General features: G+C 41.0%; 1 protein-coding gene across 6 annotated transcripts in view; it reads right to left on the bottom strand.

The window, feature by feature from the left end:
* BANP (BTG3 associated nuclear protein) overlaps window positions 1-15,238 on the bottom strand; it is a 160,710-nt gene that overhangs the window by 144,144 nt on the left and 1,328 nt on the right. The window lies entirely within an intron of this gene.

The raw sequence follows: 15,238 nt of genomic DNA, 5'->3' as shown, positions 1-15,238 counted from the left end.
TCTAAGCCAATGGTTGGCAAACCATGACCCCACGGGCCAAATCTGGCCCTCTACCTGTTTTTGTACAACCCATGGGCCAAATAAAAAGAAAAGCAATATTCTGAAATGTCAAATTATGTGAAACTCAAATTTCAGTGTCCACAAGTAAAATTTTATTGGAATACAGCCATGCCCAGCTGTCTGCATACTGTCTACGGCTGCTTTGAGGCTGTAATGGCTCCTCTAGTGGCTGAAAGTCTCACTTTAATGTAAAAACAATTGCTCTATGCCTTGGATCATCACTAACACAAGCACCACGCTGGGCACACAGGAGTATCCACAAATACTTTAGTGAAAAAGTAATGATCTTCAGGTTCAAATGATCCTGCAAATACAGATAATCCTGAAACTCATGCCTTAATGCCCTGACAGCTCTTTCAATCCCTCTGCTGCAAGGACAATAGGAATCCTGGTTCTAATTACTTTCTAATTTAAAAAAATCAAGAGAAGCCCAACTGGTGTGGCTCAGTGGTTGAGTGTCGACCTCTGAACCAGGAGGTTCAGGGCACATGTCCAAGTTGCAGGCTCCATCCCCAGTGTGGGGCATGCAGGAGGCAGCTGATCAATGATTCTCTCATCACTGATGTTTCTATATCTCTCTCCTCTCCCTTCCTCTATAAATTTAAAAAAAAAAATTTTTTTTTTTTTTTTAATTTTTAAAGTCAAGAGAAAGCATTAAGTACAGTGGTGGGCATGGATGGGAACATAGGTTTACAGTTTAGAGTACATGAAACAGAGTTTATTCTTATATTATTATTTATTCACTAGAGGCCCATTGCATGATATTCATGCAAGAATAGGCCTTCTTTCCCCTGGCTTCAGTCCCAGCCCACCCGGGAGCCAGCAAGTCCCCGCTCCCTGGCCACCAGGGAGCCGGCATGTCCCTGCTCCCGGCCCTCCCGGGAGCCGGCAAGTCCCAGCTTCCTGGCCCGCCCGGGAGCCAGCAAGTCCCCGCTCCCTGGCCACCAGGGAGCCAGCATGTCCCCGCTCCCAGCCCCCGGAGCCAGCAAGTCCGGGGGAGCCAGCAAGTCCTCGCTTCTGTCCGGAGCACGGCTCCAGTAGTTCCCCCCGCCGCCCCCCTTCCCCTCATAGCAGGCGTCATGCCCCTCCTGGCCACTCCGTGCCTGTATATGCAAATTAACCTCCATCTTTGTTGCATTAATTTGCATACTCACCGATTGGCTGTGGGCGTAGCGGAGTGATGGTTAATTTGCATGTTTCTCTTTTATTAGGTAAGATTATTGTATTATATATTTGTATTACAACTGTAAGCTACTTTTGCCCACCCCTGTATTTGGAGACCACAGTTGATGTTGTCTCCTACACTTTCACTGCATTTATACCTCTATTTTTTACCGTTAAAATGAAAAACATTTAGAGATGTGAAAATGAATTAGATGACATAAGTCAATGTTTGTACCTCTACTGAAAAATGTTATATTTCAGAGAGATAGTATATTGATTTTGATATTTACATACTTAAATTCAACTATAGCTCACTTTATAATCAGATACTGAATTAGGATAAAATTTTAAAGTCATTTAACCACTTACATATATTCTTTTCTTTTCTTTAAGCCTTACCCAAGGACATGTTGAGAGAGAGAGGAGAGAGAAAGAGAGAGAGAGAGAGAGAGAGAGAGAGAGAGAGAGAGAGAAACATTGATTGGTTGCCTTCTGTACATGCCCTGGACCAAGGATCAAACAGGCAACTTTTTGGTGCACAGGACAAATGCTCAACCAACTAAGTCACTCCAGCTGTTGTTATAAGAAATAATGGCCCTAAGACAGTACGAATTCATACTCAACATTGCAAATTGTGTAAAATCATCTAATAGAATTTAAAATTATCACTGAATATCAAATAATACACCAAAATTACAACACCATATAGTAATAACAATCTACACTAATAAAAGAAAAACATGCAAATTGACCATCACTCTGCTACACCCACCAGCCAATCAGGAGCAGTATGCAAATTAACCCAACAAAGATGGCAGCGGCCACAGAGCTGGAGCGAGCAGGAGGCTTGGGTTGCCCCCAGTGAGGGAGGAAGCCAAGCTTACTGCCCGCCCTGGCCGGCCCTGGCCTCCGCTCAAGGCTACGAAGTTTCAATTATAGAAGATAAATAAATCCCAGATACCTGCTTCCAGGCGCCCTGGCCTCCGCTCAAGGAGGCACTGAAAAGAAAAAGAAAAAAAAGGAGGGGCTGGAAGCTTGGGTCGCCAGGTGGTGTGGCCAGCCTGCAAACAGCCATCAGCCCCTCACCCAGGCTGGCGAGGCACCCCAGCAGGGACCCCCACCCTGAAGGGGGCATGGCCAGCTTGAAAACAGCCCTCAGCCCCTCACCCAGGCTGGCCAAACGGGCTGTTGAACATCCCTCAAAGGGTCCCAGATTGGAGAGGGTGCAGGCTAGACTGAGGGACACCTCCCCCCCCCCCAACCCCGTGCACAAATTTCATGCACTGGGCCTCTAGTTTACAATTAAAAAGCACAACAGAAAAGTCACTTCCCTGGAGAGAACAGGAGGGTGTCTTAACCCCAAAGACTATCAAGGACATCTGCTGGGACAGGGGGCTGTGTGATTCCACACCCTCAGAGTGTGGGTCTACATGTGGTACTGGCAGGTTCCTCACAGAAGTGCAGTTATCGTAGGTTCTTGCACTTGTTAACAAGTGTATACTTTACAATCACAGCCAAGCTTTTAATTAGCAACTTGTACTAATTTACAATACCTCTAAGCTCCTGTCCAATTTTAAATATCTAAAATTATATGATGTAAGTTTATCACAGACAAAATTCATACTATATGCAAACCTCTATCAATTAAATCAGCACCATTTGAGGTTAACAAGCATAAAAAGATATAGGACCTGACAGGTAAAGTTGATAACAATTATAGGAGCTACCATTTATTGAATCCTAAACACTATATTAAACATTATCTCATTTAATCTTCCCAACCTTTGATGTAGGTGTGTTCCCATTTCACAGAAATAGGCCCATCCCTAAATGCTCCCCTTATCTGAAACATACACCATGAATATTAGGGTAACATGAGACCAGAGAGCAGTAAAGAAGTGGAATGGGGAGGAAACAGAGCACACTCCCACAGTAACACATTTTGTGTCCTTAACTAAGCCCACATGTTAGCCATCACCATGTGTTCTTGTTTCCTTTCCCTGGAGCTTGGGTCTGTGCATCCATCCATCTCTCAGCTCCCTCTAAAAACTGAAATCCTTTTATCACCCCTCTGTTCCTCCAGTTTATTGCCTCATACTGCAAAGCTTGGGGAGGAAGGTGGTCAGCAGTTCAGGGTTAAATACCCTAATCTTCTTTGTCCACCTCACAATTTTACAGAAACCAAACCCAACAACTAGATTATGCCAAAATGTTAAGGGAATTTATAATCCTAACCAGCAACATAAAAACAAAAGAAAATTAACTCCCAACCTGAGCAGTCATTAGAACAAATAACAAAGTTAACAATGGCAGGTGGCAGATGTAGACGCAGGGAACATTCCAGAGGTTTTTGACCCACACAACAGATGTCAGACAAGTGCAACCCCTCAGAGGCAGAGTGGATAACCAAGGAGAACTAGTTTACATGATCTAAAGCAGCAAATGGACAAAAGCATGGGGAGGCCCACTAAGGTCATGTGGCAGACACTGGCTGACCACACATGGCCCTGGCAGACACATCCACCACAGTATCATCATAGGGGCCAAATATTCCTGGGGAAAAATATATTCATCAAAGTTCATAAAGGAGTCCCCTTTTCTATCAGTATAAAGGACATTATTGAGATAATTAGTAAAATCTGATTTAGATCTGTTGCTTAGATAGTAGAGCTGCATCAATGATAAATTCTTAATTTTAATAATTGTACTGTGGTTATATAACATGTCCTTGTTTTTAAGACAGACACTTGCCCTAGCCAGTTTGCTTCAGTTGGCCTGTGCACTGAAGGGTCCCAGGTTCGATTCCAGTCAAGGGCACATGCCCCGGTTGCTGGCTCGGTCCCCAGTAGGGGGCGTGCAAGAGGCAGCCAACTGATGATTCTCATCATTGATGTTTCTATCTCTCTATCCCTCTCTGAAATCAATAAAAATATAGTTTTTAAAAATGTATTTAAAAGTAAAGAGATATGTCAAACTTCAGAAAAAATATGTATATACACACACACATATACACAGTTATAGAAACGGTAAAGCAAATATGGAATATTAACATCTGAGAATCTAGGAAACTATACAATTCTTTGTACAATTCTTACAACTTCTAAGCCTAAAAAAAAAAAATTCCTATGAAGTTGTTGAGGCTTTTTCTCCAAAGGCGGGTAAGTGAGGATGGATAGAAGCATTTTCATTTGAAGGTGACTTTGCCAATGCTAATCATACTTCTAAGAGACTACCACTGACAATTTCTTTCCTAGTAGATTTTCCTAAAATAAACTAAAAGATTCTGACCTACACTCTCAGAGATGGTTCAGTAGATCCCTCCAGATTGCCCCCAAACTCTCCAAGTCAGCAGTGAAGAGCATGGATGCTAGAGAAGACTAAGAGAGTAATGCCTAAAATGATACTTTACACATTGCTTGGCACCAAAGTATGCTTTACTATCATCATACTGTTATTGAACTTCCAACCATGATTTCTTTCTCCAACTTGCACTAGAACTTTTAGTCTAGAGCTTGGGAATTCACAAACTACAGCCCAAGGGCCAAATCTAGCCTGGTGTCAGTTTTTGTAGGTTAGGTTTTATTGAAAAACAGCCATCCCCATTCAGGTTCCACCCTCAAAGGGCAAACAGAGTTGAGCAGCTGTGAGAGAGATCCCAAAACCAAAAATATTTACCTGACCCTTAAACAGAAAATGTTTGTTGACCTCTGCCCTAGTTTAATGATGTCCACAGCATCTACAGAATCTTGAAACTGCCTCTTGAGACTGAGGGATAAAGAAATTAAAGACAATTATTGAAGAATAGTAATCTTGACCTCCTTAGAGATGCCTCCGCTATTACTGGATTGTTCAGTTACCTACAGGCCTGGATTGGCTCTTGCTGATCCACCTCCTGTTAGCTATAAAGAGCAATTTCTGATTCAGATTATAATGGATTCATAGATATCCCAATAAGGCAAAGCAGCCTTACTGACTCTTGAATGATCCTGGGAGAATCCATGAAGCAAGCTCAACTGAATTTTTTATTAACAGCTATGTGTGGAGGGAACCCCTAGCAGTATGTATTTGCTTTCATCTTATTGTACGCCCTTGAGTTTCCTTTCTCCTCCCAAACATAGTATGATTGCATTTTATACAAATACAAATTATACAAATTTAAATTACACAAATTTAAAATAACAATAAATATTAAGTCCTCACTTTGCAAAAATAAAAAGTGAAATTAGTTAAATCCTGCAAATATTAAAATGTGTAATTTCAATTAATTGAAAACAGTCCTTGCCCCGGACAGCTGCAACTTTTAAATGGTTAACAGAACACCAGTCAGTCAGTCTAAACACGTGGGTTGTGAACTACTTGGCATCTTCAGAGAAGTGTTCTGGGCATAAAAGCCTAACACAGTACTTTGCTCCCAAGGCCCATCCCCAACTCCCATTGATGAGAGTATCCATAAGGCGGGCTTGGCAACAGCAGATCCCAACCTGGCTACCCACCTACCAACGGAATTGCAGGGCTGCACTTCATGGTGACAGCAGGAACTGCAGCATGAGTTCTTCCCTGCTCCATATAGTAAGATTAAGATGCCTGTGTCCCTGGCCATATTCAGGGGACATGTAGTCACACCAATAAGGAAATGCCAGCAGCACACATACCATGTTTTCACTGCCAGTTTATCCAAACCCATTTCTAATTCAAAAAGGTTAACTTTTGCTTCAAGTTATTTGATGATTTTCCACCTTAAGGAAAAAGGAAAAATCACTGGAGACTACAAGCAGCACCTTTTGAAGCACACAATGTAAATCTCTATTACTAAAAGGTTTGTCAGTACAATCGCAAAGGCCACAGGCTGACTGGTTCAATGCAGGCCCAGGTTTCCTGACAGTGCTCTGGTCAGAATGAAGGGGAAAATAAGACATTTGGCAGGGGGAGAGGGGGGATGGTGCCCTAGCAATCTGAATCTGTGCCAGTAACTTGCCTTCCAAGGCACACTCTTGCTAGCCGATAATTAACTCCATTGATGCCTGTCCTGTCTTGCAGAACCTCTTTCCCAGAATACTCCCATTTTACAGAGGCCATTAAACCATGAACCATACACAACCCCCAGAGGGGGTTATCAGCACTGGTGCCAGGCCAGGCCTTTGGGTGTGGTCTCACGTTCCCCATACCAACACAGGGGGCTTTTTGCAAAGCCCACGAAAGGTGTGAAAGCCTGCCATATTGGGGGAACAAAGAAACCCAAGGGTATAAAGGGAAAGCTTCCTCCACCGTCACTCACTCAGGATTTGAAAACAGGCTCCCCTGGGTCACTGTACTAATACATCTGAAAATAAATGGGTTTTCCTGAATCTCCGAATACTCCCAGTGTATTTTTCAGTCACCTGGTAAATTCCGTAACAATAGCCAGGCCTCCACCCCCACCTGGGTCCTCTGCCCAACTTTCATTTTTGGTGCCTTATTAGTGCTCAACTATTTAAAATGCTAATATAAAAACAAATTAGGACAAGGTAATGGTAGTCAATTTCCCCACATTCAATTCCACTTATCAACTTTTTCAGGGATTTAACTAAAAAAAACTATTCTTATCTCTTCACCTTCTTTGGCCTTTTAGGCAGATTTTATTCTTCCATGCTCAGACCTTGTAAGAAATCCCACCTTGTGTGTTACCTGTCTGGGGTACCCACCATTCACACCACCACCATCCCACCCTCCCCAATGTGAGGCTTCTTAAAGAGACAAAGTAAACTTTACTGTCACTCCATCATGGAAGTAAATAGTCCAAAACTTTTTAATCATATCGGACAGTTCCTAACTATGGGTAAATGTGGAAAATGCAGAGAAGTCAATTCAAAATAGGAACCCATTTCATGATTTTACAGCATTTGTGGCAAACTACCTGCTTGTGGTTTAAGAAGTAAATGGTTCTATCATATTTTAATTCAAGAATATCCACAGGTTTCAAGCAATGGGAGGCTCTGGGTGCTGATGCCAAGCTCCACTTCCACTTAAGAGACTTACTTTGGAGCACTATGGTGTGGATGCCCAACCTCACCACTGCAATGGGGAGAAGGGGTCAAGAGCATTCCTTCTGCTCCTTGACTTTACGACTGAGGACAGGCACCCTCTCTTCCATGGAGACAGGCTAAGCACAGCCCTGGACAGTGGACAGAGCCAAAGGCAAGGCAGAGGGCATAAATGAGATGAGTAGCTGAGGCTCTTGTTTTTAAGTGGTTTCACATCGTGCACAAAAGTGGAAAACCTAGAAGTTAACTATTTTTAAAACTATTTGCGAAGGCAGAGATGACTGCTAAGATTCTTGTTCTGTGATGTGCTAAATGAGCTCCAAAACTGTCCGTGAACAAGAAAACAAGTATAGCTTTTTAAGAGCAAACTGCAACCATGTGATCCCACTCAATATTTGCTCTCAAAATCCTAAAACACTTCACATTCCCAAAAATGAATATTTCAGAATGATTCAGAGTACTTCTGACCAACAATTCATTATGTGATTTTGTTTTTATGTGAAATCAGAGAACACAATAACAATCTTTATTTACCTCTGGTATAGGGAGGGCTTTTAAAGCTTTTATCGGAGACATTCTCATTGAGACCCTTAATGTGTATTTCCCCCCCCAAAAGTCTTTTCTTCAAAATGAGAAAATGTTTATTGTACATGGGCATTTTAAAGTCAGTCTTGCACTATCATGTAACATATTAATTGTATTGCTAATGTTTTCAGGATACATATAGCACAGATGAAGATAAGGAAAAACTAAGGCGAATAAGCTATAACAGATGTTATCAATAAACCATTAATGAAAAATCATCTAGAACCTGTGCCTAGCACACCTAAATAACCAACACACAAAACAATGTTTGTGGTTCATTATTTCTTATTTCCTTGACAACCATCTAACACAGGAAGTATTTCTTCAACATCCAAGTGAATATGCAACCCTGGCAACTTTTTAAATGCAAAGAGAGTCTTTCCATCTTTCAGGACTGGACACTTCTATTCATGGCCACATTCCATCTAGAATATAGACTAACTAGAAACAACCTAAATGCCAAATAAAAAAACTGCTAAGCAAGTTATGATACATCCACTCAAAGAAATGGATTAGATTATCATGAGAAGTATGGGAACAAGGAAAATAACTATCATGTTTTTAAGTAAAAGTCACTGAAAATGTTATGTACATATGTAGACAAATTATGTTAAAAAATGTCTTTTGCAGATAAAAACTGGAAAAATATTCTCAGATAGATAACATTAATGTGGTAGGATTAGAGGGGTTTTTTCAGAATTTTCTTTTACATTGATGTGTTGTTTTACAATAATAAAAGGAAAATGTTTGTGAAAAGTCTAAGTTTTAAGATAAACTGCTTTATCCTGAAAATCAACCTAAAAAAAAGCAAATGCATTGAACTCAAAACAGTGGATCAGAAAAAGATCCCCAGACTACTATGTGGTGAGGGAAATACAAAGAGAAAAAAAGAAAAAGAAAAAGCTTATTAAATTTATAATTTTTGCCCAGCCAGTGTTGCTCAGTGGTTGAGTGTCAATCTATGAACGAGAGATCACAGTTCAATTTCCTGTTGGGACACATGCCCAGGTTTCAGGCTCAGTCCCCAGTAAGATGCATGCAGGAGGCAGCTGATCAATGATTCTCTCATCATTAATGTTTCTATCTTTCTCTCCCTTTTCCCTCCCTCTCTCTGAAATCAATAGAACATATTTTAAAAAGAAAAGTTTATAATTTTTTTCCAATTTTATCAAAACCTAAAGTTTATTTCCTGAAGTATTATTCATAATCAACTTTAAACCACAACAGAAAAGAAAGGAGTATGGGTATGCTAGAAACCATACCTATTTGCCTTTTATGCATTTTCTGACAGTCTTTGTAAGATTTTACTTCAGCTGATACTAACAATTACACCAAGTAGGTGATGCCCCAAGAATTCAGGGCATAAAAATTAGTTTTCTCAAAAATCTCTGGAACTGCCTTTTCTTAATAAAATAAAACAAACAAACAAACAAACAAAATAAAAATAAAGCCTTTTATTGAATTTGTCACAATAATGCTTCTGTTTTAGGAGAGAAATATCAGTTCACAAAATTGGGGCTACTATTAGCCCAACTGAGTTGTTTTACATTAACTTCTGGGGAAAACCAATATGTCATAAATCACTTCTCCACAATACAGCTTATTAAATAAGTAACTTAGAACCTCAGAATATTCAGTAAGTGATTGACTGCTAAGTTAAATAGTTTTGGAAAATATATTCACAGCATTTCTTTGGTTCTCTACATTTTCACTGTGGCAATAACTTTGACATTACTATGTACATGTAATAAAGTATATATATATATAAGCTGTCTGCTTCCCAAAAGAGATTTGAGCATCAGTTTCCAAAACTGTAGCAATCTCATTGTTTCTGTGCCGATCACATGCCATAATAAAAGTGCTTAATTCAGGTGAGCTTACCTCACATGGTTATTGCAAACAAATGAATTTTTGCATATGTAGAGAACTAGGACAGTGCCTGGCATATATTCAGGGTTCACTACCCATTTGCTATTATTATATTTTCTCCTGAGCATCAAGATTTGGATAAACTGCAGCAAAAGAGGCTTCATTTTCTTTCGACAACTTTAGCTATCATGAAACTGCCAGTACTGAGACACAGACAACCTTCCCACTGGCACAGCTGAAGGTAAATAGCATTATTTCTTCCTCTGTTACTTTAAAAGGGGTGAGAAAACATTTGCAAATATTAGTATAAAATTATACTTTAAAGTGGTGATGATCAATGGAGTTTTTTTTAAACCATGATAGATATTTTCTGGTTGCCAAAGTGATGGAGAAGGGGTGCCACTGGCAACTGTAAGGGAAGGGGTCGCTGTATATCCTGTAATGCTTGGGTTAATCCTTCACAACAAAGAATTGTCCGGCATCTCTTGTGACTTTCAAATGCCCAGAAGACATTTCATGTAAATGAAAAAACTATAATTATCACACACAGAATCTTACTATATTTTAAATGTAAACACAAATACTTTTGTTTTGTTCTAACAATGTTGCTTTTCCAAATTATAAAATAACTAGAGGCTCACTGCATGAAATTCATGCACAGGTAGGGTCCCTAGGCCTGGCCAGCGTCAGGACCAATCAGGTTCCCCACCTTCCTGCCTCCTCCTTCCCTTGCTCCCTCAGCATCCCGCTGCCACGGTCACCCATGTTCCGAGCCGCCCTCTGGTGGTCAGCGCACGTCATAGCAAGCAATCGAACTCCCAGTCTCCTGGTCCAGCTCCCAAGGGGACACTCTGCATATTAGCCGCACGCACATGTGTGTATATTTGTGCACCAGTGGGGTCCCTCAGCCTGGCCTGTGGGATTGGGTCAAAACCAGCCCTCCAACATCCCCCAAAGGGTCTGATTGCGAGAGGGCGCAGGTCAGGCCAAGGGACCCCACCGGTGCACAATCGGGGCGGGGAGGGATGCAGGAGGTTAGCCAGCTGGCAAGGGACTGCGTGAGGGCTCCAGGACATGTCTGGCCCATCTTGCTCAGTCCCAATCGGCTGGACCCCAGCAGCAAGCTAACCTACCAGTCGGAGCGTCTGTCCCCTGGTGGTCAGTGCACATCATAGCGACTGGTGGACTGGTCGACTGTCTGCCCCCTGGTAGTCGGTGCACGTCAGAGCGAGTGGTTGAGTGGCCTTAGCATATCATTAGCATATTACACTTTGACTGGACAGAGGATCAGACACTTAGCATATTTGGCTTTTATTATATAGGAAAAAGATTAGATTCCTTGTAAAATATTGAAACATTATAGAGATTGTAGAAAATATTTAGGAAAAGTAAATCTGCCATACTGTCACCTGTTATGGACTGAATTGTGTCATTCCCCCCGCCCAAATTCATATTGAAACCTTAGTCCCAGTATCTCAGAATGTAACTGTATTTGGACACAGGGCCTTTAAAGATATGGTTAAGTTAAAATGAGCCATTAAGGTGGGCCCTAACCCAACCTGACTGGTATCCTTATAAAAAAAAGAAAATTTTGACAAACAAAGGGACATTAGACAAATATGTACAGAGGAAAGACGATGGGAGGATACAACGTGGCCATCTATCTGCAAACCAAAGAGAGGCTGGAGAAGGAACCAAACCTGCTGACATCTTGATATAAGATTTCTAGTCTCCAGAACTATGAGAAAATAAATGTTAAGGGAAAAAAAAAAAAAAAAAAGGGACATTTCTGAAAAGCACTTGGCAGTATTTTGGCAAATGTCCCTCATGAGTTTTCTCATGATTAGACTGAGGGTATGCATTTTGTCTCAGTGGATCATACCTGATATTATTATGTATTATTAGTGGTGATGTTAAGGCGGTATCTGCTGGGTTTTTGTACTTTGATGCTACTAATTTTCCCTTTGCAATTTACAAATATCTTAGGAGAGATACTTTGGGGCTATGTAATACCACAGATTGGAGATTTAAGAAGACGGAACAACTGAATAAACTGTGGGATCCTGGATTAGATCCTGAAACAGAAAAAGGTTATTAGTGGAAAATTGATGAAGTTCAGTAAGGTCTATAATTTAGTTAACATACTGTGCCGATATGTTAATTTTCTGGTTTTCCTAAGGATATTTGGTAAGGTGTCAGCATTAGGGGAAGTAGGTGAACGGAGCAGGGAAGCTCTCCAAACAATTTTTGCAACTCTTTTGTAAAATTACTTCAAAATTAAGTTTATAAAACTGCAGATTCTGATTCCATATGTCTGGGCAGGGCCTGGGAATATGCATTTCCCTAAAATGCCTAGTGTGGTGATGTTGCTGGCCTGTGGACCACTTCACTAGCAAGGCCTTGGCAAACACAGCAGATGCATTTCACTGTGTGCAATCTTCAAAGGACACTAGACTACAATGCATCACAATTACACTTTGAGTTCAGTAATCACTGCTTAACTAGAGGCATTCCTTAAACTTTGAAGTGCTGAAAGGCTCTCTTAGAACACTGATAGCAAAAGCCGACTAAAGAATCTGAAATCACAATCTTTGCTACAAGACCCACCTATGGTTGACCTTCCCCAGCTGAGCCTGGCACCCACTTCAAGGCTGCAGAGCCAGGAGAACCTCCACTGGGAACGAACACCATCCACCCACACTTGTAATATGGAAACAGCCATGGGGATCATGACTGGCCCCGTGTCCCACTGACAGTGGGCATCATCACCTAGACCACTGGGAGGCAGGAGAGAGAAAGAGCACAATGATGATGAGAACAGGTTCTGGAATTCCTGCTCACAGTAAGGAACTTGCTGTTACACACGTGATCACTGCTCATCCCATTAAAATAAATTTAACAGCATATAATAAACCCACAAGAAAGAAAATAAGAAGGCAGACAAGAGATTTTACAAATTTCTGGCAGACTAAGAGAATCTAATGATGACAAAGGAAACAGCAAGATAGAGCATACAAGAGTGGGTACAACCAAAGGAGGGCTCTAAGCCCACATGCAGCATGCTGGGACCCAAAACCCAGGACTCTCAGCAGAACCTGAAGTCTGTGCCTGCACACAGAAGACAGCCCTAGTACAGAAGAGCTGTACAAGAGGCCCTCTAGACCAGCGGTCCCCAACCGGTGGTCCATGAACCACTGGTGGTCCGTGAGGTCTGATAGGTTGGCAACTGCTGATTTAAGGAAACCTTTGGAACAGCGGTTGCCAACCGGTGGTCTGTGAGGTCCAAAAGGTTGGCAACCGCTGCTCTACACCAAGTGGGACACCTCCAACCAAAGGGGTCTTCCTTTTCCTGAAATGCCCAGATAAAATATCTCAGCTACCTGGCATTCCAGGTCCAAGCACAAGTTCCCAATCACCCAAAGGGAAACCCACACATTTTCAAAACCAGCCCCACAGACTCAGATCTACTAGCTTCCTCTTGCTTTACACAGCAATTACCAATAATTGAGTACTTGCCATATGAAGCAAGAAGCCAGTATTTTTTAAAAGACAACAGCAACATTAAATGAAAGAAATTAGAAAACAAAAAAAGAAACAATCCTTATTTGTATCCTCAGTGTCAAGAAGATAATGCATTAAAAAACAATAAGCTACTATGAAAAAGGAACAGAACAAATACACTCTTGGAAATTAACATTTCAATAATCAAAATACAAAATCTATATATATAAAAAGCCTAAGCGACTGTTCAACTGGTAGCTATAATGTGCAGTGACCACCAGGGGGCAGACGCTCAACGCACAGACATGGAAACATGGAACAGACTGATGAATCTCAGAGAAAGCGGAGGGAGGGCGGGAAGAGATTAACCAAAGATCTTATATGCATACTAGAGGACAGGTGCATGGATTCGTGCACCGCTGGGGTCCCTGGGCCTGGCCTGCAGGGATCAGGCTGAAACCAGAAGTCCAACATCCGCCAAGGGGTCCAGATTACAAGAGGGCGCAATCCATGCACCATGCCTCTAGTTTAAAATAGGATTGGAAGATAAATTGAAGCCTTCTCTCAGATATAAGAATAAAATGACACAGGAAGAAGATAAAGATAGATTCAGGAGGTCAAGATGTCCATTATCAATCTAACAGGAACTTGGGAAAGAGAAAAAGAGCAGAAGAAATTCTCAAATAAATGAAACAAGAGAGTTTCCCAGAGCTGAAGAAAGAGCACATCCTTTGGCACGCTGGAAATGTCCTAAAACCAAAGAGGATCCTAAAAAGTTAGCCAAAAGGAATAAGGCTACTTGGCCAAAGGTTCTCGTTGAAATGAAAAAAGCCAAGATTGAAATATGGAGTCCAGAACAAATCTAGATGTATAACAAAGGAAAATATCGGATGATACCTGTACTGACATAGAGTAGTAGTCAATCCAGGTTAGAAAAAGAGGACAGAGGGCTGGAGAGGAGGGGGAAGGTTGAAGAGATTTGACACTATATTGAGAATTTAAAACAATGTAAGGAGTCAATGGAAGCAGAAAATGCAAAGAAAAAGCCATTATAAACAATTCAAAAAACAAACAGCTGTATTAGAAGGAAAATGCATTACTTGGCTGTGAAACAAACAGTATTCACATAGTTATGAACAATTTGAGTTAACTGAAACAGTGAATTCAGTGGATAGAAAAAATGGGATATGACATGAAGAGCTAAATCATACTATCATAATGTCAAAAATGTGTAAAATTAATTATCAGCTTATTATTTAGAGCTATTAAGAACTTCTTGAAGAAACAAAAAAAAAGATGTAAGGCGCGGGACTGAAAGGTGGGACAGGGGACTGTTGCTTTTCATTGTAAGTTTTTCATTGTGTACATTTCTTTAAAATATTAAATATATATATGTTTAATTTTTTAAGAACATTCAAACCTTGGCTCTGTGTGTCTTAGGCAAGTCACTTAACCTCTGTGGATCTGTCACCTCATCCATAAAACAGGACAGTCTCTACCTCATTGGGTCACTGTGATGGAGAAACACTGGAGATGATTAGCAGTCCCTGCCACAGCACATTAATGGCAGCTGTGTGTGTTTTTTTAAAGCCAATGATAGAATACATGACAGCAACATATTATTTTAACTCCAAGACAAAAGGGAAACGGAGCTAAACATATAGATTTTTACAGGCAGTTCTCAAGTTTTTCTTTTACCACTGGTATCTGTACCCAGGGTTGTCCTAAAACCTGAATGTTAAATTATCCAATCATCTATTTTCTAATGTACCGTTTCCCTCACTAAAGACCACTCAACTATCCCGTTATTTTTGTTTCCCAAACTTCCAGTTACAACTCTACCCTCTCATTAACTGGTTTAGTTTAGTGCTAGTTTTACCAACGCAGTCAGGTCTCAGAGTACATTCCTTGGTGGGCATTTGGGAAGAACAGGTAACTCCAAATAGAGAGCAATCACCTGTTCCTCTTCAGACTCTAAACTGGGCTCTCCCTGGTCGGGATAGGCAAGCTCTCCATCCTTGGAAGTCACTCTTGTTGAC

This window comes from Plecotus auritus (genome assembly GCF_963455305.1).
Source record: "Plecotus auritus genome assembly, chromosome: 10".
Lineage (NCBI taxonomy): Eukaryota > Metazoa > Chordata > Mammalia > Chiroptera > Vespertilionidae > Plecotus > Plecotus auritus.
This window is presented reverse-complemented; position numbering and strand designations above follow the sequence as displayed.